General features: G+C 34.5%; 1 pseudogene; it reads right to left on the reverse strand.

Moving 5' to 3' along the window:
- Positions 1–4682: 4682 nt before the first annotated feature.
- LOC107863719 lies at positions 4683–12541 on the reverse strand (annotated as a pseudogene).
- Between the last annotated feature and the right edge of the window lie 13034 nt (positions 12542–25575).

The following is a 25575-nucleotide window of genomic DNA, read 5'->3' on the forward strand; positions in this document are numbered from 1 at the left end:
ACCTTGTGTTTGATAGCAAACTGAGGGTATAATTTCAAGTTTTTGGGGTTTCGAAACTCAAACTTGGACCAAGGGAGAAAAAAGACTATTAACTTGTAATGAAAACTTCTGTATTTTTGGATACCTAACTATTATTGTGAGGGATCAAGACCTATGAATCTTCCAACCCACCACCCCTTTTGAAGAGTCAAATTATGGGAATTTATAGGAAAATCTAAATCTTAAAATCCATATTTGAAACCTAAATGTTCATGGAAAGCCAATGGATAAATGATAGGGGAAATTCGAAATTCAAAAAAGTTGAAACAGATAATTCTCTTGCAAATTTGGACGGCTCTCAAGAATTAATGGTGGATTTGAATTATTTTTTTATTGTATCACCGATTTGGCACTTTTTATCACTAATTTGATGGAGTCATGAATCGGAATGCCTAAAAATAGGATGAATCTTAGCAGGTGTATTCAGTCATGCAGAGTGACGCGAACCATGACTAGGATTTTTCTTATTTAAAGGAGATGAGAACAGAGGAAGAGGGAGGGAAGATAGAGGTCGTTTGGTGTTGTTGTATTTTAGTAAAGTTAATGGAGATTGAACGAGGGTATTGGGAAGGGGATTTTATGTGTTTTAGGGATGAAAAAAATTTGCTTTTGGAGTTGAAAATCTTGATTTGATCTAAACCATTCGATCACTTAATCGACGGTTTAAAATAAACTCAAACTAGAAAAGTATGTGTGTGTGTGTGTATATAAGAAAGAAAGAAAGAAAAAGGCTGATTTGGGGTTTTAAATGGATCGGGTTTGGATCAAAATTAGACCACTTTTATTCAAAAATTGATAAATGAATTAGGCTTGAGTAAATAAAATTTGAATTGGTTTATTTTGCCCCAATATTTTCTTTCTCACTTCAAATTAATTTTATCCATGCTTCTATCGTCCTAAAATTAATTTAATATATACGTATATAAACTGTACATATTTTAATATAATAATTTTGTAATATATATATATATCATGAAAATAATTAGAAAAATGTGAATACGAGTACCAAAATATTTTTGTGTGATTTTTGAAATTAAATATCTAATTATATTTTATTAGAGTATTCAAAATGTGATAGGAAAAAAAATAATAAACTCTCTTTTTTTATTTTTCAAATTTATTAAAACTAAAATATGAATTTATTTTGAAAAAATGTTCAGGACTAAGAAACATAGAAAAAGTAACTAAAGGAAAAAGATAAGCCAAAATTGGGTGTCAACAATCATCTATATATAGATGAGTACATTTCCTTCTAGAATAGTCTAGAAGTTTCTTAGCTCAATCACAATATACATGCCTGCTCACAGTCGAGTAACTAACTAATCAATCACTAGCCACATTGCAGTAACTAACTCCTAAGCATAATAATTCAATGTAACAGTAACAATTGAAAATGTAGAAACTAAATGAATTAAGTACTAACTACTAATTAGCTTTCCAATAGTAACCCCATCAGAAACCAGATCAAATACAATTGTGATCCCTGTATTAACACCTGAAGATCGATCTTGTACAAATTATTTTTCCAGAAAGGAAGGGAACGAATTCAACTCCTAGTACTCAAGCTCTAGTACGTGTAAACATGTGAGAATGAATGCATGCGCATGACTTTCTAAATTAAGTCTAGCTTTCCAAGGGACTATTGAACATGATTGTATGACCTAGGACACATTTTGTAAGAGATGATTGAACTCTCTACTAGTTGAGGTAACAATGGTACCAAAATTAGCCAATGTTGTATCTTCTTAACTAATTAGGCCTAGTTTTTCTGTAATTGACACTTTTCATTTGCCTAACAACTCAAAAACACATATCTTTTTCTGCATTTTCGATTTCTAATACAGTTTAATCCCATAACTTTACACACATAAGTATTTTTTGCGATTCTTATACCCAAATCCAATTTATTTTGTTTTTTCTACTGCAATTTTTTTGAATTTGTTTCTCCTAGTCAACCAAAATCATATCTTTGTTTGTTAGACAGTCCATAGGCAGCCATCGTAGCTTTGTTTCTTTTAATTAACCAAAGTCCTGGCTTTAGACTTAGGTAGCTTGTAGAGACTCCATAGGCAATCATTGTTGTCGCTTGAAGCTTCAAAATTTGAAAAATTGAATTTTCTCGGATAAGTTTTGTTTTGAGTGGATATTGCTACAAAAGATCCGATACTTCATCTGAAAATTTGGGTGATTTGGTATATGGATGTATAACATCTCTTAAAATTTTGTATAATATTGTATATTAAATGTATAATATTGTATATCAGTTTTTTAAACATTGTTGTATAAAAAAAATAAAGTTTGATATATTATTGTATACTAATGTATAATGTTTGTACAACAACAAATTTTTAACACTGTTGCAAGAAAATAGTGATGAAAGCATAAAAAGTTGATTACCTAAATGGCAAAAACATTTTTCTTATCAAGAATGGCCCGTGTTCTAGGCTAAAGATTTGCAATATAAATTGTATAAATAACATAAATACCAACCCTTTTGAAATTAATTTCAATCTCTCTCACTTTTTAAATTACTTTACTCTCTCTCCCTATTAATATACATACCATAGCCGACATATACATAGCATTCTGTGTATATGTTGGGATTTTTGTAATATGTTTAGGGAGTTGGGATTTTTTGTAATATTGAAAACATAAGTTGTGTATTTGTGTAATTTTTAGATATAAATTTTGAGCTATATTCTTGCAATGTATGTTAATTAATTGTAGTTTTTAAAATTTTGAAAAAATTACCTAATATCATAAGTTAACTTATCTAAAATATTTAAAATTTCCATCCTTTATATTTATTACTAAAATCTCTGATTTATGTTCTCTTTTAAATTTTTAGATACATCATTGTCATCATAAAAAATTAAATTTATTAATTGCCCCCTAAAAATTTGACTGAATTCTCTCCATCAATTTAATAATACAATTTAAAGGTATAATATCCAATTCTCTCTCTTTATTCTGCATCTTCCACCACCTCTACCACTGTTATCGTTATCGCGATCGCCACCACTTCTTTCTCCAGTCTCTCCTTCCACCACCTCTGATCTCATTCCTGCTCTATTTCCACCATCACCCTCTGTCAGCTTAGTATCAATTAACTAATCCTGGGGGAGAAAGAATAATGAACGTAACAGTAAAATTTCTGGTGGAGAACTTGGTGCGGCTACTGTGAGATAACACAGAACTGATTCTTAGGGTTAAGAAGGATGTTGAGAGTCTACTTCAAGATCTCAATGATTTCATTGTCTTCCTACTTTCCTTCTCAAGATTGAATCAATCTTGAAGAGATTCGATCTTTTCGGTCCAAGATTCAATCTTTTTCACCCTAAATCATTTTTTTTTTACAAGTTTCATGAGGTATCCACTATTAATGATGGGATGGTGAAGGACATGAAGATACCTCACGGGACCCTCTAAAAGAGATACAGAATGATGTATCTGGTGAAAAATATTCCAAAATTATGTATCGAAATACTAAATTGAACTACTGATAGATCAGATTTATGTATCAATATGTGTTTGTTTTATTGAATTTATACTCTGATACACCAGCTTTATGTATCGGTTTGTATTGATATGTATCGATATAAATACATCAAATTTATGTATCAGATTATATCGATATGTATCGATGTGGATGTATAGAAGGTAGTGTTTCACCGATTGGTTGAGTAGAGTGATGGTGGTGGTGACGGTTATATGTTTTCCAAAGAAGAAGAGAATTTTGATTTTTGGGTAGGAAATTCAATCGAAAGAGTGGTCAGCAAATAAGGATTTAACGGGTTAAAGCTCGCGGCAGTTCTTGGATATTTTAAATTTGTTGTGATTGCTTCAACAACGCAATTCGTCGGAGATATGACCGTTCATTGTTGCTTGAAGAATCCTAATCTTTTTTTGAATTTCAAATTTTACCATTAGTTGAACAGATTTCATTGTTTAACGCGCATTAATTCCTTATTTAGCGCGATAGTTGTTTTAATGAATGTATTATATAAGGTGTATCTCTTGTTAATAGATGTATCGGGAAAACAAAAATTTGATAATTTATGAAATTATGTTAAACATTGAAATAGGGTATAATTATGGGTAAACATGTAGGGAATTATGCAAGTTTTCCTTGGCAAACAACATAAATCTCCACAAGTTGGAGCTTAGTTGCAAAAAATCCCGACATTTTAAATAATTATTGAAAATCTCAATTTTATATCTTTCGAAATATATAATTAGCTCCCGATACATCTAACGAAGATACAATTTTTCCTTATAAAGATACGTAATTAGCTTTAGATACATTTTTTTCGATTTTAGGTCCCTCATACATCCAACGAAGATACATAATTAGTTGAATTTTTTATAATTACTTTGTAAGGATGAAAATTGCGTAAATATGGTAATGTGTATATTTATGCTATTTTTCCTCCCTATTCAAGCCATGAACCTCAACTTCACAGTTTGATTCTTTCAAACTCATCATAAAGCCATGTACACATGAAATCAAAATGCAACTACATTAAATTTTTTTTTTTTTATATTGGCTTTAAACAAGGATGCTCAAAGCATTACCGGTGCAAATCCAACATTTTACAGTGATCACCAAGAACATCTACTCCCATCAACTACTCCAAATGAAAGCAAACACAATATCTCAGTTTAAATGTTCGCCCATAGGCAATACACGATTATAAACTTTTGACTACAACTTCATGAATCCTCACCTAGTTCCCAAATCTGCTGGTAGCTACCTCGTACTGAATATTTAGCTGAAGGTAAGAGAAGGTTAATCAAATCTCACCAAGATAGATCTGTTTATCACTACTGCAAGATTCAATAATTGGTTCATTAGGATGAAAAACACATTCATTAACAGAACCAGTGTGTCCAGGAAGCTTATACAGGATGTGCCTAGATGTGGTATCCCAGACATAAACCATGCGATCAGAACCCCCAGCTGTTACCTTACTTCCATCAGGCGACCAACTGCATTTCAGCAAGTTTTTTTCAAAATTGTGTTGGTGGCCTTCCAAGATCTTAACACATCGATTTTGGGGGGCATAAGGGCGCATGTCTCATATGCGCAATGTGCAGTCCATGGCATTAGTAAGAAGATAAGACCCATCAGGACTCAGCTGCATAGCAGTTATAGTATCCTGATGGCCCTGAAGGGTCATAGTTACTTCACATCTTCGTAAATCTCATAATTTTACATCATTATCAATGCCACCTGTGCAGATCTTATAGGAGGCATCAGAGAAACTGACGGCAGTAATTTGAAATCTTTCTGGAAATGTTTGTATGGCTCCTCTTTGGCACATATCCCAAAGTTTAGCAGTGCCATCATCAGATCCACTGACAATAAGAGGAAGGCCCCTCCGAGCGGGGCAGCATGAATTCACAAATGAGGAATGTTCAACCATTTTTTTTATTTGTTTCCCTTATTCAGTGTCCCACGCCCTAACAGTCTTAACAGGGCTAGCTGATACTATTGTTGATCCATCAGTAGTTCATTGAACATCAAGAACTGCATTTTTGTGCTCTTTCAAGACCATAAAATTCTTGCAATCACCATGTACATTCCAAAGTAAGATTTCTTTGTCATGTGAACCAGATGCAATGATTGTACCTGCTGGATTGAACTTCATAGCATATACTGCACTTTGATGTCCAGAAAGCAACATAATTGGTGACTCCAAGCTTGATGTCCGTGGTTTTCCGTTTGTTCCAAGTCCTTGGGTACCGCTAGGAAGCACCATAGACAACTCCATCGGCCTTGGGCCAATAACAGACAAAGCACTTTCAGTTTGCATCTTGTTCTTCACCTGCACCTAGGAAATTCAAGATAGTTCAGCTAACAATTACAAGAAAGATGATAGGAAACATAAGCTAAAGATGTAGAACTACAAATGTTAAATACAGCGTTGCGTGTCCATACAATTCAGTTATCAATTCGAAGACTAATTACTCTCAAGGATTCAATTTGAGATATATTCCTGTAAGAACAAAAGGATAAATCAAAGTTTTGGAATCTCTATTGGACAAAGACCACAGGCCTACATATTTTTCCCTTCGTCTGAAGTTGCTTATATTTCCAGGATCGGGCAAAAGAAAAACTCCAATAATCAATTCCACATGTCCCTTAGAAGATATTTCATGATATATTCGAGACAAAAAATTACAGCATCATAAACTTTAGAATCCATGGTGGACAGGGAACACAGGTGCCTATTCATTTCCCTTTCACCAAAGAAAAGGCACATCAATGGATTACATTATTTGCTTGATTATTTTTTTAAGGGAGATACTGGATTGGGATGATCATGTTGGTTGAGGCAAGCAACACACAACTAGTTCGACTGTCCTCGTGAAAACATTAAAAATGTAGCAGAAGAAAAATAAAAAAATCACCCAAAGCATAAAGAGACATTGATCGGAGACGGCAATAAATAAAGTAACGCAACTGATGTCGATAAACCACAAAATGTCAAGTTTATATATAACTCTGACAAGCAGATCAAGAGTGTCCTTTAACAAAGGCACTATTACCAAGTCTATCAAACTCTAGCTTGTTTAATCACGAAAATGAATAGAAATTAATCAACACGATATATTTTGGGACAATTTTCTCAATTTTCATACAAACTGAATTGAACGAAATTGGAAACTAATACAATCTAGTACTGAAATTGGAAATGGATAGGGGGCTCATCATCACTCCACTGTTGAGCTGATAGAGCGCATCACCACTCCGTTGTTGAGCTGATAACCACTTTGAACATGCCCTCGCTCTCTCTCTATCCTATCAGGTTGATTATAACAGTGTTAACCACCTGGATGATGTAGCAGAATCCTCACACTTGCTGCTCATTAAATTGGTCTTAATCTCAGTCGCTCAATTTAAAAGAAATGAATTGGCTTCCCTTCCTCTACTCGACTTCGACCCTCTTCAACAACAACAACAACCCCGGTGTACTCCCACGGTTTGGGGAGGGTAAGATGTACTCAGTCTATAACGCTACCTCCAAAGAAGTAGAGAGGTTATTTTTTATAGACCCCCAGCTCAAGATAAAGAATACTAAACAAGGGGCTGGATGATATAACAAAAATAAGGAGTAAGAAATGATAAAATAGAAATCAAAGCAATACGAAATACGAGAAATAAGGGCAACACGAAATAAGAAAATAGGAACTAAGAAATAAGGAATAAGACACCCACCTAGTAGTAACATACACTCACAAACCAAAGACACCTATGTACACAGTCTTAGGATTACTAACCCGGCTATACCAGGTCTCTCCTGGCTGCTAGCTACAACCCACACACACGCTAGCCTTCTACCCTTATCCGCGACCTCCACACCTTTCAATATAGCGTTATGTCTGCTCCATGTCATGTCTAATCACCTCCCTCCAGTATTTCTTCTGGCTACCTCTACTCCTCCTGAAGCTATCCAACGTTAGCCTCTCACATCTACGAACTGGGGCATCCGTGCCCCTCCTCATCACATGCCCAAACCATCTCAGCCTTCCTTCCCGCATCTTGTCCTCCACCGAAGTCACTCCCACCTTCTCCCGAATAACCTCATTCCTAACTTTGTCCCCTCTAGTAAGCCCACACATCCAACGCAACATCCTCATTTTCATCACCTTCAATTTTTGGATATGGGAGTTCTTGACTGGCCAGCACTCTGCTCCATACAACATGGTCGGACGGAATTCGACCCTCTATAGCTACATTTATTTATTCTTCTTTATTGAATTACTTAGATCATGACATTCTAACTCCCTTGAAATTATCCTTGACCTCGAGGATCAACAATCAAACCCTGGAAACTTAGCTTTAATGAAATAGTAATCTTTTGAAGTTGCATCTGGGGAAGATTAGACCACTGTACCAACACTTTCACAACTGCAACATTATTTCTCTTAACCTATTGCCTCTGAAGAATGGCACTGGCTTGACCTGATATTGACCATCCTATCCTGTGGTAGGCAAAACAACCTGAGCTACAACCCTATCTCCCTCCTCCTTGAGAAGTGAGATATGGAATACCGGATGAATCTTCGAATTAAGGAGACGTTCCAGCTTGTAAGCAACACTACCTAGCAATCACTCTATATAGGGTTCATAGTACTTAGAGCTCCATTTCAATAGTTTCCTCAAGGCAACAAAAGTTTGTCTGTAAGGCTACAATTTGAGGTAGACCAAGACATTCACCTTAAACTCTCTTTCTGATCTCTTCTTGTCTGCATAAAACTTTATTCTTTCTTGTGCCTTACTGAGACTATCCTTCAGTAGCTACATCTATTATAGCCTTCTCATTACTGAATCTTCAGCTGCAGGAGCCATGTTTTCTAGTAGGGGCTAGACATCTGAGGCGGAAAGTATCCATACAAGGCTTTAAAAGGTGTGCACTGTAGACTAGTGTGAAAATTGGTGTTGTACCAGCATTCAGCTGCAGGTAACTAGTGACCCCATTGGATAGGTCTGTTTGCAGTCATACACCTCAAGTAATTTTCTAAGAATCTATTCACCATCTTTGTTTGGCCATCACTTTGAGGGTGATATGCAGTTCTATAGCTTAGTGGTGTGCCCAACAACTTGAATAAGGCTTGCCAAAAGTTACTAGAGAAAGTTTTGTCCCTGTCAGTAACAAGACTCTGGAACTCCATATAAGCAGTGTATTCTTTGCCAAAACACATCAACTATAGTGACGGCATAATAGGGCTGTGAAAGTGCAATGAAGTGGGCATAGTTGGTCATCCTATCTACCACCACTTGTATAACTTCTTTGTTTCCAGACTTTGGTAATCTTTCTATGACGTCCATACTAATATGACTCCATGATTAATTAGGAATTGGTAGTGATCGTAAAAGCCCAGGGTAGGGAACATTCTCATCTTTGTTCCTATGACCGACACCATAGGAAACCACAAACTGTATCACAGTGTCCTTCATGTTAGGCTAGTAAAACACCTAAGATAACATCTTTAAAGTTCCCAACTGACCAGAGTGCACTCCCAAAGGGAAATCATGAAATTTGTTGATAAGTTCAAGCCTAAGATCACCATGATCACCTACATATACTTTTCCTCTCCTCTTTAAATGTCACTAGAAAAATTCCATAAACTAGACCTTTGTTGCCCCACGATAGTATGATCCATCAATTCCAAAGCATGGTTATCACCCTCATAACTATTGATCACTTCTTGCATCCTCAAAGGAATAGTGGTGCTAATATGTCATTTAACTGACCGTTCTATTGCCACACTATGTCATCTATAACTTCTTTCTGTCGGGAAAGGGCATCAATAACCCTACTTTTAACACCCTTTTTATACTGCACCTCATAATCTAACCTAAATAGCTTTGCCAATCCTTTTTGTTGAATTTCTGAGGAAGCTCTTTGCTCCAAAGGATATTTTAGTTTGTAGTGGTTGTTCTGACCACAAAATGCTTGAATTGGATAGTGTCTCCATTTACCTATTACATTCAAGAGACTCATATACTTTTTTTCATAGATAGACTTACCCCTATGTTTTGGTACTAAAACTTTACCAAAATAAGTAATAGGTCTGTCTCTTTACATGAGAACAACACCAATGCCCCCATGACTTGTATCAATTTCAACAATAAACTCTCCAGTATGATTAGGTGAAACTAACACACGAGTTGAGGACAGCAATCTTGAAAGCATTAAAAGTTGATTCCGACTTTGTACTCCACTGGAAAGCCTCTTCCTTGAGTAAATCAATAGGGCACTCCACTATGGCTTTAATCCTACTTGGATCTATAGCCACTCCTTCTCTGGTGATAATGTGTCCTACGTACTCTGTTTGGGACCGGCCAAATAAGAATTTAGATCTTTTTGCAAATAGAGAATGCTCCCTCAATGTCTTAAACAGTTTATAGATGTAGCACCTGTTCTTAAACTTAAAGACAGTAAATAAGAATATCATCCAAAAATACCAAGACAAATCTCCTAATGTAAGGTTGAAAACCTTGATTCATCAAAGCTTGAAATGTTGCAGGGGCATTTCTCAAGCCAAGGAGCATCACTCTAAACTTGTATTGCCCTAAGTGAGTCCTAAATGTAATCTTGTATACATCCTCAGTCCTCATCCTAATTTGATTGTGCTCAACTCTCAAATCAACCTTAGAAAACATGACAGGCCCATGCAATTCACATATTAAATCATCCACAATAGAAATGGTACCGATCTGTAATAGTGATATCATTTAATCCTCTATAATCAACACAGAATCTCCAGAATTCTTCCATCTTTTTGAACAGCAATGCTGCGAAAGAGAAAGAGGACTGACTAGGCCTGATTATTTCATTATTCAACATCTCCTTAGCCTGTCTTTCAAGCATCCTTTTGGAAATAATTGTATCTATAAGGCCGAAAGTTTACTGGGTTTACCATGCTTCAAATTGATCTGACCCGAGATAAGGATTTAGGCTCAGACAATACATCAGTAAATTGGTCTAACACTTGTCATATCACCTCAGGCTCCTGATCCTGAGTTGTTGCCATGTGCATCAAGAACAGATGCGCAAACAGAACATTTCCCTTCTTAAGCAACTTGCACATGACACCACTATTGATCATGCTAAGGTTGGCCTCTTCAGATATGCCTTTCTAGACCAGCTTATTACTCTTCCTTCCAATAGTGACACAATTCCTCTTATGATCAAACTTAGTAGGGTTATGCTTTTTCATCCAATCATTACCCAAGACTAGATCATAACCACCGATTGGAATTATCAATAGATCTCCTTGAAATGCACTACCCTGCATTTTTCATTGGAATCCTGAACAAGATGTCATAGTACATAGTTGCCATCTACAACTGTTACTCTCAAAGGGGAGCATAACTCACTTGGCGCCCATTTGACAGTGTGAGCATCCATGAAACTATAGGTACTCCCAGAGTCGATGAGCTGGGGTTTCAGAATGGGCTTCTGTCTCTTTTGCACAACCTCAATGGCTTTCTCATGCATTCGAGCATTCTTAATAGCACCCTTGAGAAGCCCCCATAAAACAGGATAGAAAGTGAGCTTCAGTTAGTGTAGGATTCCTTAAGAACATTTGAGCTTTCAATTCTTCAAACCTCCCTAGACACTCATCCACTATACCAGTTTGGGTTAACTTGTTGAATTCCTCCTCTGCATCTTCAAGTAATTCAACCACAAATCTGTTGCAAAGTTCCTCATTGAACTCAACCCAACCAATCACTCCAACACTTAATACCGATGATACCAGATCACCGCTATACCATCCAGGAAAGGCTCGGTAGAGGTTGAAATACCTCTCATACTTACAAAGCCACACCTTATGGTCATGACCCTCGAAAATTGGTAGTTCCTATTTAGGTGGAGGAATAGCTTGAAGCATGTGTTGCCTGTAGTCCGACGTTGGGTGGGTAATAATCCACCACCAGGCTATTGCTTAACAAGAGTTCTATCTGGAGCCTTTTCTAATGTAGTAGCCGATCCAAAATCAGTTCAAGTGTACCTTGGATCCCAGTTTAGGTATTGTGTACATCCTGCCAATTATTCGACAAATCAGCTATCAGCTCAACGTGATGAGCAAGTTTCTCATCCAAAAGGTTCATACGAGTGCCCTCAGCCATTATGAACGCCCAAGTTGTGGAATCGAAAGCTATGATACCAATTGTCAAGCTCTAACTTGCTTAATCGCAAAAATGAACAGAAATTAATCAACACAATATATTTTGGGATAATTTTCTAGGTTTTCATACTAACTGAATTGAACGAAATTGGAAACTAATACTTTCTAGTACTGAAATTGGAAATGGATAGGAAGCTCATCATCACTCCATTATTGAGCTGATAACCACTTTGAACACGCCCTCTCTCTCTCATGTCAGGTTGATTATAACAGTGTTAACCACCTGGATGACTTACTGCTCATTAAATTGGTTTTAATCTCAGCCGCTCAATTCAAAAGAAATGAATTTGGCTTCCCTTCCTCTACTCGACTTTGACCCTCTACATCTACATTTATTTAGTCTCCTTTATTGAATTACTTAGATCATGAGATCATGACAAAGTCTCATCAAAATTATAAAAAGAAGCAAAAATCGTAGTGAAAGGAGCTCCTTATCAACAGAAATTTTCTTCGCCATCGTGGAGGATCAAGCATGCGTAAGTGCAAGCAACTTCTTCGAGAGACATACTGATAAACTAACCTTAGAGAAGAATGCTTGATTATTCGAACTAGTCTTGATTCAATTATAGTGTATTTAGTTGACTTCTTTCCGGCAGATTTTTCTTATTCTAATCTTCAGCTGTTTCTTTTGAAAACGAAAAAGAAATAAGTAACCAATAAGAAACTCACCAGACGAGCAGCGGCGGTGGAGGCGGTAGCAGACGCAACTCAGAGCAGGCTTGATGAAATCTGGAAAATGGGACTTAATTGGGGAACCCTAGTAAGTTTAAACTTCTAATCTAAAACCACCAGAACCCAATTTCATTAAGGTATTGTTTGGTTTGAAAACAACTTATATCGGAATTAGTTATAACGTGATAAGTTATGATGGGATAAGTTATATTAGGATTATTTTTTATTGAGTGTTTGATTTATTGTATTCAAAATAACATGTATGATATAATTTTTAGGAATAAATTAATTGATTACTAAAATACCCTCCATCTTATTTAACTTTATATATATATATTTCTTTTTAAGATTTAAATATTCATTCTTAAAATTTTTTATTATGTTTTAGAGAAATTAAAATATATAAATAAACATAATTTATATATTTTACAACCATTTGAATGGTAAACTGTTCAAAATTTATTTATTTATGAATATATTATACGTTAATTAAACATAATTTATATGTGTGTGAGAATATATTACGTTATATATTATGTTATATATAATTAAATTATACATAATTAAACATAATATATTATAATTAAATATATTAACATAATATATATAATTAAACATAATTAACGTATATATATTCATAATATATTCATAATATTATACGTTATATATTAAGTTATATATTACATAATTACATTATATATTACGTAATATATTATATTCATAACTAATGAATATATTATACGTTAATTCAACATAATTTATGAATATATAATTTATATATATTTATGAATATATTATACATTATTCATAATATATATTTATGTTCATAATATATTATACTGTTCATAATATATATTATACGTTCAAAACATAATTATTATACAGTTTACCAGTTTACGTTAATTATTATATATATAATTTATTTATGAATATATTATACGTTAATTAAACATAATTTATTATTTATGAATATATATATGTGTGTGTGTGTTTGTGTGTGTGTGAGAGAGAGAGAGAAAGAAACGAAAATAATAGAGTTTGAGGGTATTTTTGTTCTTTCATACATTTATCCCAAGAAATCCCATCAATTGAGTGGATAACTTATCTCAGGACTATTTATTAGTCTCGGGAGAAGCTATCCTGAATATTGCCAACCAAACATGCAATAGAAAATTTTATCCCGAAATTATTATTTTATCCCGGGATTATTTGCTTTAACACCTCAAACCAAACGACCCCTAAAGGGCTAAGTTTGGGTTTCACCTATTAGACTGAAGAAAGGTAAAATCACCAGCATACCATGTATTGAGTAGGCTTTTGCCTATGAAAACTATTTTTTTTTTTAGTTTGAGTTGGAATTAGAGTTAAAGTTGGAGTCGAGTTATATGCTTGGTGTGTTTTTGAAAATTTTTAGAACTCGTTTGGTCTAAAAAATTTTTACTTTTTTCTGAAAAATTATTTTACTTCAGTGAAAATTGAGATGTTTGGCCATGAGAATTTCAACTTCAATTTCAAATTATTTTTGGAAAGTTTCACTATTTTCCAACTTCAATTTCAACATTATTTATTGTTACAAATGATTTCATTTTTTTATTTTTACAAAAATATTCTCGTAATTTCATCCAATAATCGGAGTTAAATGTCTAACTACCATATTGTCAACTTCTTCCTACTTCCATCGATAAAAGACCTCAAAATTGAAGGCAACTTTAATTTTTTTCATTTTCCTCAAAATCTCCTTATGATACAACAGAATCTTAATCCGTCCATTTCTTGCGACTCTTTATGCAACACCAACTACAAAGGCACATTATTGTCTCCTCTCATATTTGTTAGTATCTTATAGGTAAATTAGTTAAGTTTGGTGATTTTGATAATTTTTTAAAAATTGAGAGTTAAAATTATACTTTAAAAAGTCTTTTCAAAAGTCTAAGAAAATATTTATCCCAATTTATACCACACACTTTTTATTTTTAGTCCTTTTAAAAAAGAATGCCACATTTTTATATTTACTAATAGTTTAATTTTAAAATATTATCCTTAATAAAATGATTTACAACCACACAAACATCTATAACTTATTTTAGACCATAGGTTTCAAAATTCTTCTTTTTATTTTAAAATTTCATGTCAAATCAAACTACATTATATAAATTAAGACGAAGAAAGTATCATTTATTTTATGAAAAAGGCTCAAAAGTATACCTGAAATATCTGAAATAGCTCAAAAATACCTCTCGTTAGATTTTTGGCTCAAAAATACTCCTCCGTTAAATGTTTGGCTCAAAAATACCCCCCCTCTAACAAAATTAGAAAAAGGATCAAAAATATCTTTGAACTATCTGAAATGGATCAAAAATACCCCTCGTTAGTTTTTTTGGCTAAAAAGTACTCTTCTGTTAAATATTTGACTCAAAAATACCCCTCCCCTTAACAAAATTCCACCAAGCATGCCACCTAATTAAAAAAAAAAAACACGTGGCTATGCCACATTACCATCCATATGTAATATGTTATATTTTTTAATTATATGACATTCCTTTCTTCTTTATTTTTATTTTTATTTCTTTGCAAAGCAGTTTTATTGATCTGGAAAAAAATATGATCAGTAAAATTAAAATTTTCTAAAAATATTTAAATAAAATAAATTAATGTTTTCACTAGATTTAGTTTAACGTTTTTGAAATTTCTCGACATTGGGAAGGTACTAAATAAATTTTGTTAAAGGAGTACAAATTATTCAATTTTTTTGGTTGTATGATAGATAAACTTTTCACTTAGATTATTAAAGAAAATTATATCAATGTTTTTCTAATGCTTAAAATATATTAAATGTCATTTACTTTTCTGAAAGTGAAATTTTCAAAAATTCTAAGAATATTTGATGATTAAACATAAAATTAGAAAAATTATCAACATTCATTGAGTTCAGAAAAAATAAATCAACATCACTGAATATAGTCTTTTTATTTAACTCTCTCATCAAGAAGAAAGGAATGTCATATAATTAAAAAATACTAATATTTTACATGTGGATGGTAATGTGACATAATTACGTGATTTTTTTAATGGAAAAGGCTCAAAAATATTTCGACTTTGATGATCCTAAAGGGATTAGGTCGATCTTGTCTTTTAGGGAATCCCTGTTGCAACAGTGAAGTTGTAGCCATATGATCAGGAGGTAATATGTGTCACACCCTTTTTTCGACTCCAAAAAAAATATATGTATTTTAAGTTCGAAAGAGTTTTATTATTAAGGTGACAAAAATGAAAAATTTGTTTCGAAAAAAGAGAAGATTATTTACATTATTATTTTTTTTCTTATTCAGAGTCGCCACTTGGCATAATCCGGTGTGCCAAGTCACCTTTGTAAAATTCTTTTTGAAACGGTTTGACTCTAGAAATTGATCCGCGAACAGAGATTTCGGCTAAGGAATTCTGTTGACCGATGAGAAGGTGTTAGGCACCCCTCGATCTCGTGGTTCGACCACGGTCTCTTGGTGGAGCGTATCGGCTAATTTGACATTACAAATGTACAAACCACATAAACACACAAAACAAGCAAACAAACAAATCACACAAAATTCAAAACAAACCAAAATAATGTTCAGTCCAAATTATACAATCCAAAATAAAAGAGGTGCTGAAATATAAAACCTATTCTATTCTAAACTAATCCTAAACTAAACTCCACCCGACGTTACGGGCCTTGATCACGAGCCTCCTTTGCATACATGCTACTTCGGAGCATTCCCCGGATAAATCAATACAAATCTTTCGGGGCATTCCCTGGCCAAATGAGTACAATTTAACCTTTTTGTGCAATAAAGTAGAAAGTACCATTCACGCACATATTCAAACACTCCAACAAATTATTATTCCTAAATTTACTTACCCGGCCTACATTTGCCTACCAAGTTTAATGTATCACAATTCTATCATGTTCAACATTATCAATACATCAAAATTAATCAATATTCATTTTCCTCCATTTTTAATCCCCACCTTAATTCATTTTCAACCACGTGATTAACCCATTTCAATACACAATCCACCAATCGAGAATAACGAAAATTCACCAATCATGCTTAGCACATCACACACCCAAATGTCACCAACAGTTCACATCAACAAAAAAATCACGATATCGAATCACCCGCAATCATAATCACATAAGAATTAAATAAAAGAGATGAAAGAATTGGACCTTAAATTTGAAGCTTTCAAACTCAATGTTATTTGAATAAAGAGAGTCCGCACCAGCAAACCTCGAGCCGAACCTTAATACTGATAATCCAACTCGACAAATAATGACCCGTTCACTGTCACTGTTCATGCCGTTACTGTTCACCGGTGCCCCTTTTTTGTTTTGTTGTTGTTCTTGTTCTTGTGAGGAAGATTATTTTGTGATTGTTGTTATTGTGGAAAAGATGATAATCAAAGAATGAGCCCCCTTTTTCCCTCTTAGAATTTTTCTTTTATAATGGGCATGGATTTGTTATGATGTGGGAACTTTGGTGGGTCCCCCATATATTCTTTCTTTTAGTTTGTTATTGTGAGGATAAAAATGTGAGTGGGTAGGGAGGTGGAATCTTTTGATTGGGTAGGTTGTTAGGATAAAATAAATTAGTTAGAGGTATTATTTTTTGTTTATTTTTGTATTTTTGTGGGATATAATTAAATGGGGTTGGACACATGGTAAGGTGAACTAAAAATGAATAAAATTAGACTTCGGGAGGGACAAAATTAGGTGTCTACATCATGCCCCCTTTGAATGTAAACACGAAGTGTTTTCAGACAAAGAAGTAGACAGCGAGACCAAATTTTAACCCGACCATTATTCAAAGAAAGAAACAGAAAGAAGAAGGACAACCGGGTCTTGACTTAAGACATCCTACCTACCCAAGTTATGAGAGAATCAAGTCACGGGTATTTTAAAGGATTGGAAAGAGAAGGACTATGCCGAGTTGGAGAGTCGAGTGAAGTTCCGTTGAGATTCCAGTCCGTGGCTCTATTATTACATCAAAAATGAAAATTACAAGTTAAAAACATAAATGAAATTACAAAATCCTATCTATGCAACTTCTTCTGGACTTTTGACTTGAGTTTCATTACCCTATTCTTCAGGCGGGCTCCTGACTTTCAATTTCATCAACTTGTTGTTTGGCTTTCAATTGTTTTACCTCGTTGCTTAAATTTCCATTTCCTCACCCTATTCTTCAGGCGGGCTCCTGACTTGATATTTTTCAATCTGCTAACTTTCAACTTTTCACATTGTTGCTTTGTTTTCAACTTCTTCACCTTGTTGCTTGGCTTTCAACTTCTTCACTTTGTTGCTTGACTTTTCATTTTTTCACCCTATTCTCCAGGCGGGTTCCTGACTTGCTATTTCATCAATTTGTTGCCATGCTTTCAACTCCTTCACCCTGTTCTGCAGGCGGGCTCCTGACTTGCTATTTTTCAATCTGTTTAACTTTCAATTTCTTCACCTTATTGCTTAGTTTTCCATTTATTCGCCCTGTGCTTCGGGCAGGCTCCTGAAATCACATCAAAACTAAAAAGAAAATTATCCCAAACAAATATTATTATAAAGAGGTTTTATTTTCCAGAAAGTAAAGTTTCAAAAACAGAAATTGAATTTTTGCCCCAGTTTATCATCAGAAGAATTTTGGAAAAGTCACATCATACCTACTTGCATGTTGCAATAATGAATCAAGACTCTGACCAAAAAATACATGTCTTGAGAGTACAATTGAATAAGCAAGACTAGGAAGTGTGTCTCCTAAGAATTAAAGTGAGAGATTCTAACTAGAAAGTGTGTCTTCTAGATATACAAGTTTAAGTTAAAAGTGTGTCACTTGACAAATGAAAACTAGCAAGGAAGTGCGTCTCCTAAGGATTAAGTGCAATAACTCGAACAGAAAGTGCATTTTCTAGAAATCAAGACTCAAGTTAGGAAGTGCGTCACCTAAAAATCAAAATTCGAAATACCCAATCAAGGAAGTGCATCTCCTTACCAATGTTGCTTAAATTATCAAAACAAGGAAGTGCATTACCTAAAAATCAAAATTCGAAATACCCAATCAAGGAAGTGCATCTCCTTACCAATGTTGCTTGAATTATCAAAACAAGAAAGTGCATCTCCTTACCAATGTCGCTTGAATTACTCAAACAAGGAAGTGCGTCTCCTCACAAATGCTTCTTGAATTAACCAAACAAGGAAGTGCTTCTCCTTAGAAATGTTTTCATGAATTAACCAAACAAGAAAGTGCTTCTTCTTACAAATGTTGCTCGAATTGCCTATACAAGGAAGTGCATCTCCTTATAAATATTGCTTGAATTAACCGACAAGGAAGTACATCTCCTTACCAACACCGCTTAAATTACCAAAATAAGGAAGTGCGTCTCATAACAAAATTTTCTTGAATTAACCAATCAAGGAAGTGTGTGTCCTTACAAATATTGATCGAATTACCAAATAAGGAAGTGCATCTCGTAACAAATGTCTCTTGACTTATTCAAACAAAGAAGTGCGTCTCCTCATAAATGTTTCTTGAATTAACCAAATAAAGGAAGTGCATCTCCTTACAATATTGCTTGAATTGTCCAAACAAGGAAGTGCGTTTCCTTATAAATGTTGCTTGAATTAACCAAATAAGGAAGTGCATCTCCTTACCAACACCTCTTGAATTACCAAAATAAGGAAGTGCGTCTCCTAACAAATTTTGCTTGAATTAACCAATCAAGGAAGTGCGTCTCCTTACAAATGTTGATCGAATTACCAAATAAGGAAGTGCGTCTCCTAACAAATGTCTCTTGAATTACTCAAACAAGGAAGTGCGTCTCCTCACAAATGTTTCTTGAATTAACCAACTAATGGAAGTGCATCTCCTTACAATATTGCTTAAATTATCCAAACAAGGAAGTGCGTCTCCTTACAAATATTGCTTGAATTAACCAAACAAGAAAGTGCATCTTATTACCAACACCGCTTGAATTACCAAAATAAGGAAGTGCGTCTCCTAACAAATTTTGCTGGATTTACCAAATAAGGAAGTACGTTTCCTTACAAATATTGCTGGAATTACCCAAATAAGGAAGTGCGTTTCTTTACAAATGTTGCTAGAATTACCAAAACAAGAAAGTGTGTCTCCTTACAAATGCCGCTTGAATTACCATGGGTTTGAATACCAAATATGTGCATCAATATTGCCTCTTGCATTTGTATAAGTGAGAATATTACGGCCCTTGATGTTTAGGCTTTGAAATCCTTGATTCGAAGGTAACATGTGTTCCTATTTCATACAAAGAAAACTTGTTAGTTTAAAAACATGGTGGTTGGTTTGTGGCTTTGGATTTTTTGGAAATCGCTCTTGCCCCTGTCACATTAATCTTGCTTTCGACCATTAGCATATTCCATTGACTTACTGCATCATTGATCCGAACTCAGATTATTAAGAGTTCTTCTGAAACAAACACAGTATCTTTGCTTTACCATGCTTCTCAGATAAACTCTTTGACCCTTGTTATTTTCATGAATTTCCAGAATTTTCTGTTGACACAGCTTTCTTTATGCCTTATTTCGTCTCACAATCATGTCTCTTTCACGTGCTGGCCTTTTGTCTTGCTTTCTGCAATTGAAGAAGCTGGTAGCCAGTTTTAAAATATTTTCTCGCTTATTTTGACATAGACTTGACTCAACAACAAGATAAAAATGACAATGACTTTTATTTGGATAATTGACTCAAGAAAACAAAATAGTAATAAAGAGAAGAAAGAAAAGACAATGAGTGTACCCATTTGAAACAAAGAATGAAAATTTTTTCTAGACATGATAGTCAACTCTAATAATTATGCCATGCATTTTGGATTAAGCTACCTAATCTTTCCATCCAAACTTTCTGCCAATTGTTGTTAAGTTAATGGCCTTGAAACTGAGTTGCTCTCTTAGGCCAATTGCATTTAAGACCTCGTTTGGATAGTGGCACCTTGGAGGGTTTTTTTTCAACAAGCCTTTCTCAGTTTTTCTAGATCACCATTGCCTTATGGTTTCCATGAGAGTTTTTCACCAATGAGACTCTCTTATTTTCATTTTTCTCAACTCACCATCGTCTTACCATGCCCATGAGGGTTTTCACCAATAAGACTCTTTCATTGTTATCTCTCTCAGCTTACCATCATTTTACGGTGCCTGTGAGGATTTTAACCTATAAGACTCTCTCATTTTCATTTCTCCCCTGATTCCTTATGCCAAGGAAGACAATTAGTTCCCAAAATGCATCATCACATCCATTGCATGCTTAGCCTTAACATTCTCAAAGATTGATCTAAAGGTCTTTCTTTGGTTGTAACTTGGCTTTTGGATAAGGTTAGAAATAAAGGATAATTTGAGGCCCAAATGACTCTTGAAGTGGGGTGGGACTTACAACTTTAGGAATTGACTCAAACAATGAGGATAAACTCATGCCCCAGTTTCTTTTGACTGAAAAATACTAAATTGTTTATTTGGTTGGACCGAGCCTTTAGTAGGGCATCCTACGTATCTCACCCTCGAGAGAAGAGAATTAGGTCATACGTAGTTCTGGCAGCTTGTTCTTTTGCTTTGATCTGATTTTCTTTTTTTTTTATTTGCTTTTTCCACTTTGCGATTCTTTTTTTATAACTCTATTTTTCTTGACACTCTTTTTTTTTTTGGAAATATTTTTGTCTCTTTTTTATAACTTTTTCACTTTATCTTTTTACTCGACACTATTGTTTGAACTTTGCTTACTCTATCTTGATTCCAAAAGAGGGGTATAAAAGAAAATAACACTAAGGCTCAAATGGGGTAAACAAAGGATGACACAATGTTTGGATAGAAGAATAAAATTCCTTTGTCATATCAATCTTTGAAAACGCAAGTACATATCATGCAATATGAAAATAGGAGATAAAGATCATGTGTGACACTTTAACAATACTAACTTAAACTGAACGTGTGTCACTTCTTCTTCTATACTTGTCCGGCATACAACTCTACCTTTGTTATGCATCCCTCAATCGAGTGATTCATGCTTTTGTGGAGCTGATTATCTTCTTGTTTCTCTTGATATAGGGATCACACATCCACTATTTGACCTAATTGGGACTTGCCTTTCGATTGATGACCAAGTTGTTCTTGTGATTCTCAAAACAATTACCTTAACTTGTCACCAAATGTCTCAACACTCTATCTATTTTCTCATATGCTCTCTTTTTCTAACTTTAACCCTTTGATTCAGTGTTCATGCTTAAACTGGATTTTAAGATCTGGCTGAAAATTTCACTAGCATGTCATATCACTAAAGCCAACATAAAATGTACTATGTAAAGAAAACAAACAAACAATACATATTTAAAACACAAAGAAAAATGGGACACTTCATTTAGTTGAAACAAAAGATAGAAGAGTTTAAACATAAACAACAAAACGACAAAACAAGATAGATCCCAAACTACAATCCTGAAATAATTCGGACAACAGAAAAATAAAACAAAACAAGCTACCAGACCCCTTCCTGGTAAGGAGAGGGGTGATTTCTCAATTGCTCAGCCTGACAAATTAGCCACTGATTTGCTTATCAGAGTGACTAGAGCTTCCTTCACTGTTCATGTTCTGCACCATAATTGATCCATATTGAATCATTTTTTCAATTTCTCTTTTCAAATCTAGACAATCTTCAATACTGTGACCCTGAGCATCAGAATGATACGCACAACGTCCATTATGATCCAAATTTCTTGAATGCCGATTAAGAGTGTGCACAAGGAGAGGGGTAATCATGCTCCTATGTCTTAATCTCTGGAACAAACACGCATAAGATTGCCCAATAGGAGTAAAATTATCTTTTTCCTTCCTCATCATTGCGAACTCTAGCCTTGGATGAAACGTGGATTTAGAGGTTCCTTGGTAAATTTGTGGGGGTTGAGGATGATGTTGAGGGACAGGTGCATACCATTGTGGATAAGAATATGGATGGGTAAACAATTGTGCATTATTCAAAGGACATTGAGGAAGTGGAATGAGACTCCTTGGATTTTGAAAAGAGGCACCTTGTTGTATATGAGTAAGTGGATTTGATATGTAAGCTCGGGATTGAGGCTGACAGTATTGGTGAATTGGACCTCTTAAACTCTGCTTTGGCCCTGGCACGACAATAGGTGTGTTTCCCTTCTTCTTTCCTTCAGTTTCCCTAGATTGATTGCAATATCGTCCCAAATGTTTCACAGAATCCTTCTGCCCATCATGTTCCTCAAATTTTGATATCTCAAAGCTTTGAAGAAGGCTGATACTTGAAGACATGCCCCAGTCTTTATATGAAACATCTTATTTACCCACAAGTCCCAGGAAACTTTCCATATTATTTTCTACACTCTTCACTTTCCCTACCATTTTCTCTGATTTTTCTGGTATGCTAGGCTTCTTGGTAAGAAATTTTGGCATTTCTCTTAACTTAACTGTAGGCTCAAGAGTATAGAAATAATCATCAAGAGCCTTGAACATGGGTCCACTAGCAGATTGGGGCAGCACAACTGTTGGATTGATAGGCAATGTGGAAGCCTCAGTAGAAGGTTGAGCAATAAAAGCACAGACGATATGTGGTGCTATGAATGTGGTAGATTTATACTGAGGAGCTAAAGAATGAGAGGCGGAAGCATTGGGGTGCATTTGACGTGAAATGGATTCTACGGCATGCTGTGATGTATCAACAACAGTAAGAAACTGACTTTGCGATTTTGGTGGAAGACTCAAGGTATTTGCAGGGACAAAAGTGGGGAACGAAGGTGGAGGCAGCCCACTGGCCCAAGCTCGGGACATTTCCATCATTTGATGTCTCAGTCTCAAATTCTCTTTCTTTAAACTCTCAATTTCGTGACTCTTTGTTTCATCCATGATGCCGCTCTCTATATCCTTGTTGGACACAACTAACCTTTCCTTGGATTTGGTGTCATGTGGAGGACCAGCCAGGAAGCCACAAACCAACCACCTTAAACTAACTGAACAAGAGGTAACAAATATGTTAGAGTTCAACATTTTTTCTTCAAAACCCTTTTTTTTAGAAAAAATCACCGAACCCAAGAAGGGCGCCTACGTATTTTACCCCCGAAAAAGGAGAATCAGGTGTGCGTAGTTCGTGAAGTTTTGCCAAAATGGCCAATTAAACTTTTTCCTTTCTTTTTTCTTTTCTTGAAACTTTAAAAAGAGAAGAAAATAACAAATTGTCAAAAGAATAGACTCTTTTTGCATTTTCACGTTTAAAATTCCTATACAAAATGAAACCTATGATTACCAAAGAAAAATATTTTTTGGATTTTCAATTTTGAATTTCATATGAAAATGAAACTTGAACCTATTAAAGAAAAATCTTTTTGTTGTTTTCTTTTAAAGATGTATATGAAATACTTACTCAAAATAAAGAGTGAAGAAAATTTTTTTAAATTTTTGAAATAAGATCAACCAAAAATGAAACCTACGACTATTGAGGAATTTTTTTTTTATTTTTTGTATTTTTCTTTTCAAGATATGTATGAAACACCTACTCTAAATAAAGAGTGAAGAAAATCTTTTTGAATTTTTTAAATAAGATTCTCGAACCAACAATAGGTTGCCTACATATCTCACTCCCGAAAGAGGAGAATCAGGGGTGTGTAGTTCGTCCATATTGGACAAATAAAGATTAACTAACAGACTGACCCTAACTTTAGAGACACAACCAAAGACCGATGAATAAAAGAAAATAAAAAAAATTGGGTTTTAAATTTGACACCAACAACTATGAAAGAATTTTTTTTTTTTGAAATTTCTGAATTATGAATGCGTTGTAAAGGAATAAAAAGATTTTTTTTTGATATTTTCGTTATATGAAATGTACAAAACTTCTACCATTTTTTTATTATATTTTTTTTTGCATTTTTCTTTATAAAACCTTCTATTGTAAAAAAAATCTTTTTTTTGAAAATTTTGAATTGTGAAAAACAAAAGCCATAAAGAACTCTAAAAACTACAAAACTCTTTTTCGGACTAATTTTTTTTTCTTTCTCTTTTTCCTTTTTTTTTCACACACTTTACTTTCTAACACATGCTTTACCCCACATCAGTCTGTCAAATGACCACGTTATCCTCTAAGATGCAACATTTAGCACGTAGGAATGCTTTAGAGGTAAGTCTCCTACAAAGGACCAAGTGGACCCGCTAGGTCTCAATATGATGCACATAAGCATGACCTAAAGGTTGACCTACGCTGGGGTTCACTAACAAGGCCGTTCTGGGGAGCATATGGTCGATAGTGACTGCTTAGCTTTCCACCTACTCCATACATCCAACTGCTCCCCCCCTAAAATAAAGGTGACTAAACTAGAGTTCGTGCACACGACGTGCGCTCTGAGACTTTTTGTAGAAAGAATGACTCAGGTTATGCACATGATGTCAGATATAAAAGCGGCAACACATAGGATCAATACTGTAAGCAAAGAGTACGAAAATACACAAAAGTGAAAACACAAACAAAAATCACAAACAATGCTTATACACTCGTTATGCCAAACAAAGCTGATACGACTCCAAAAAAGCTCAGATTCTAAAATCTTCCCCAGTGGAGTCGCTAGAGTTGTCACACCCCTTTTTCGAATCCAAAAAAAAATATATGTATTTTAAGTTCGAAAGGGTTTTATTATTAAGGTGATAGCAATGAAAAATTTGTTTCTAAAAAAAAGGATTATTTACATTATTATTTTTTTTTTTCTTATTCAGAGTAGCCACTTGGCATAATCCGGTGTGCCAAGTCACCTTTGGAAAATCCTTTTCAAAATGGTTTGACTCTAAAAACTGATCCGCGAACAGAGATTCCGGCTAAGGAATTCTGTTGATCGAGGGGAATGTGTTAGGCAGCCCTCGATCTCGTGGTTCTACCATGGTCGCTTGGTGGAGCGTATCGGCTAATTTGACATTACAAATGTACAAATCACATAAACACACAAAACAAGCAAACAAACAAATCACACAAAATTCAAAACAAATCAAAATAATGTTCAGTCCAAATTATACAATCCAAAATAAAATAGGTGCTGAAATATAAAACCTATTCTATTCTAAACTAATCCTAAACTAAACTCCACCCGACGTTCCGGGCCTTGATCACGAGC

Source organism: Capsicum annuum, chromosome 3 (assembly GCF_002878395.1).
Source record: "Capsicum annuum cultivar UCD-10X-F1 chromosome 3, UCD10Xv1.1, whole genome shotgun sequence".
NCBI lineage: Eukaryota > Viridiplantae > Streptophyta > Magnoliopsida > Solanales > Solanaceae > Capsicum > Capsicum annuum.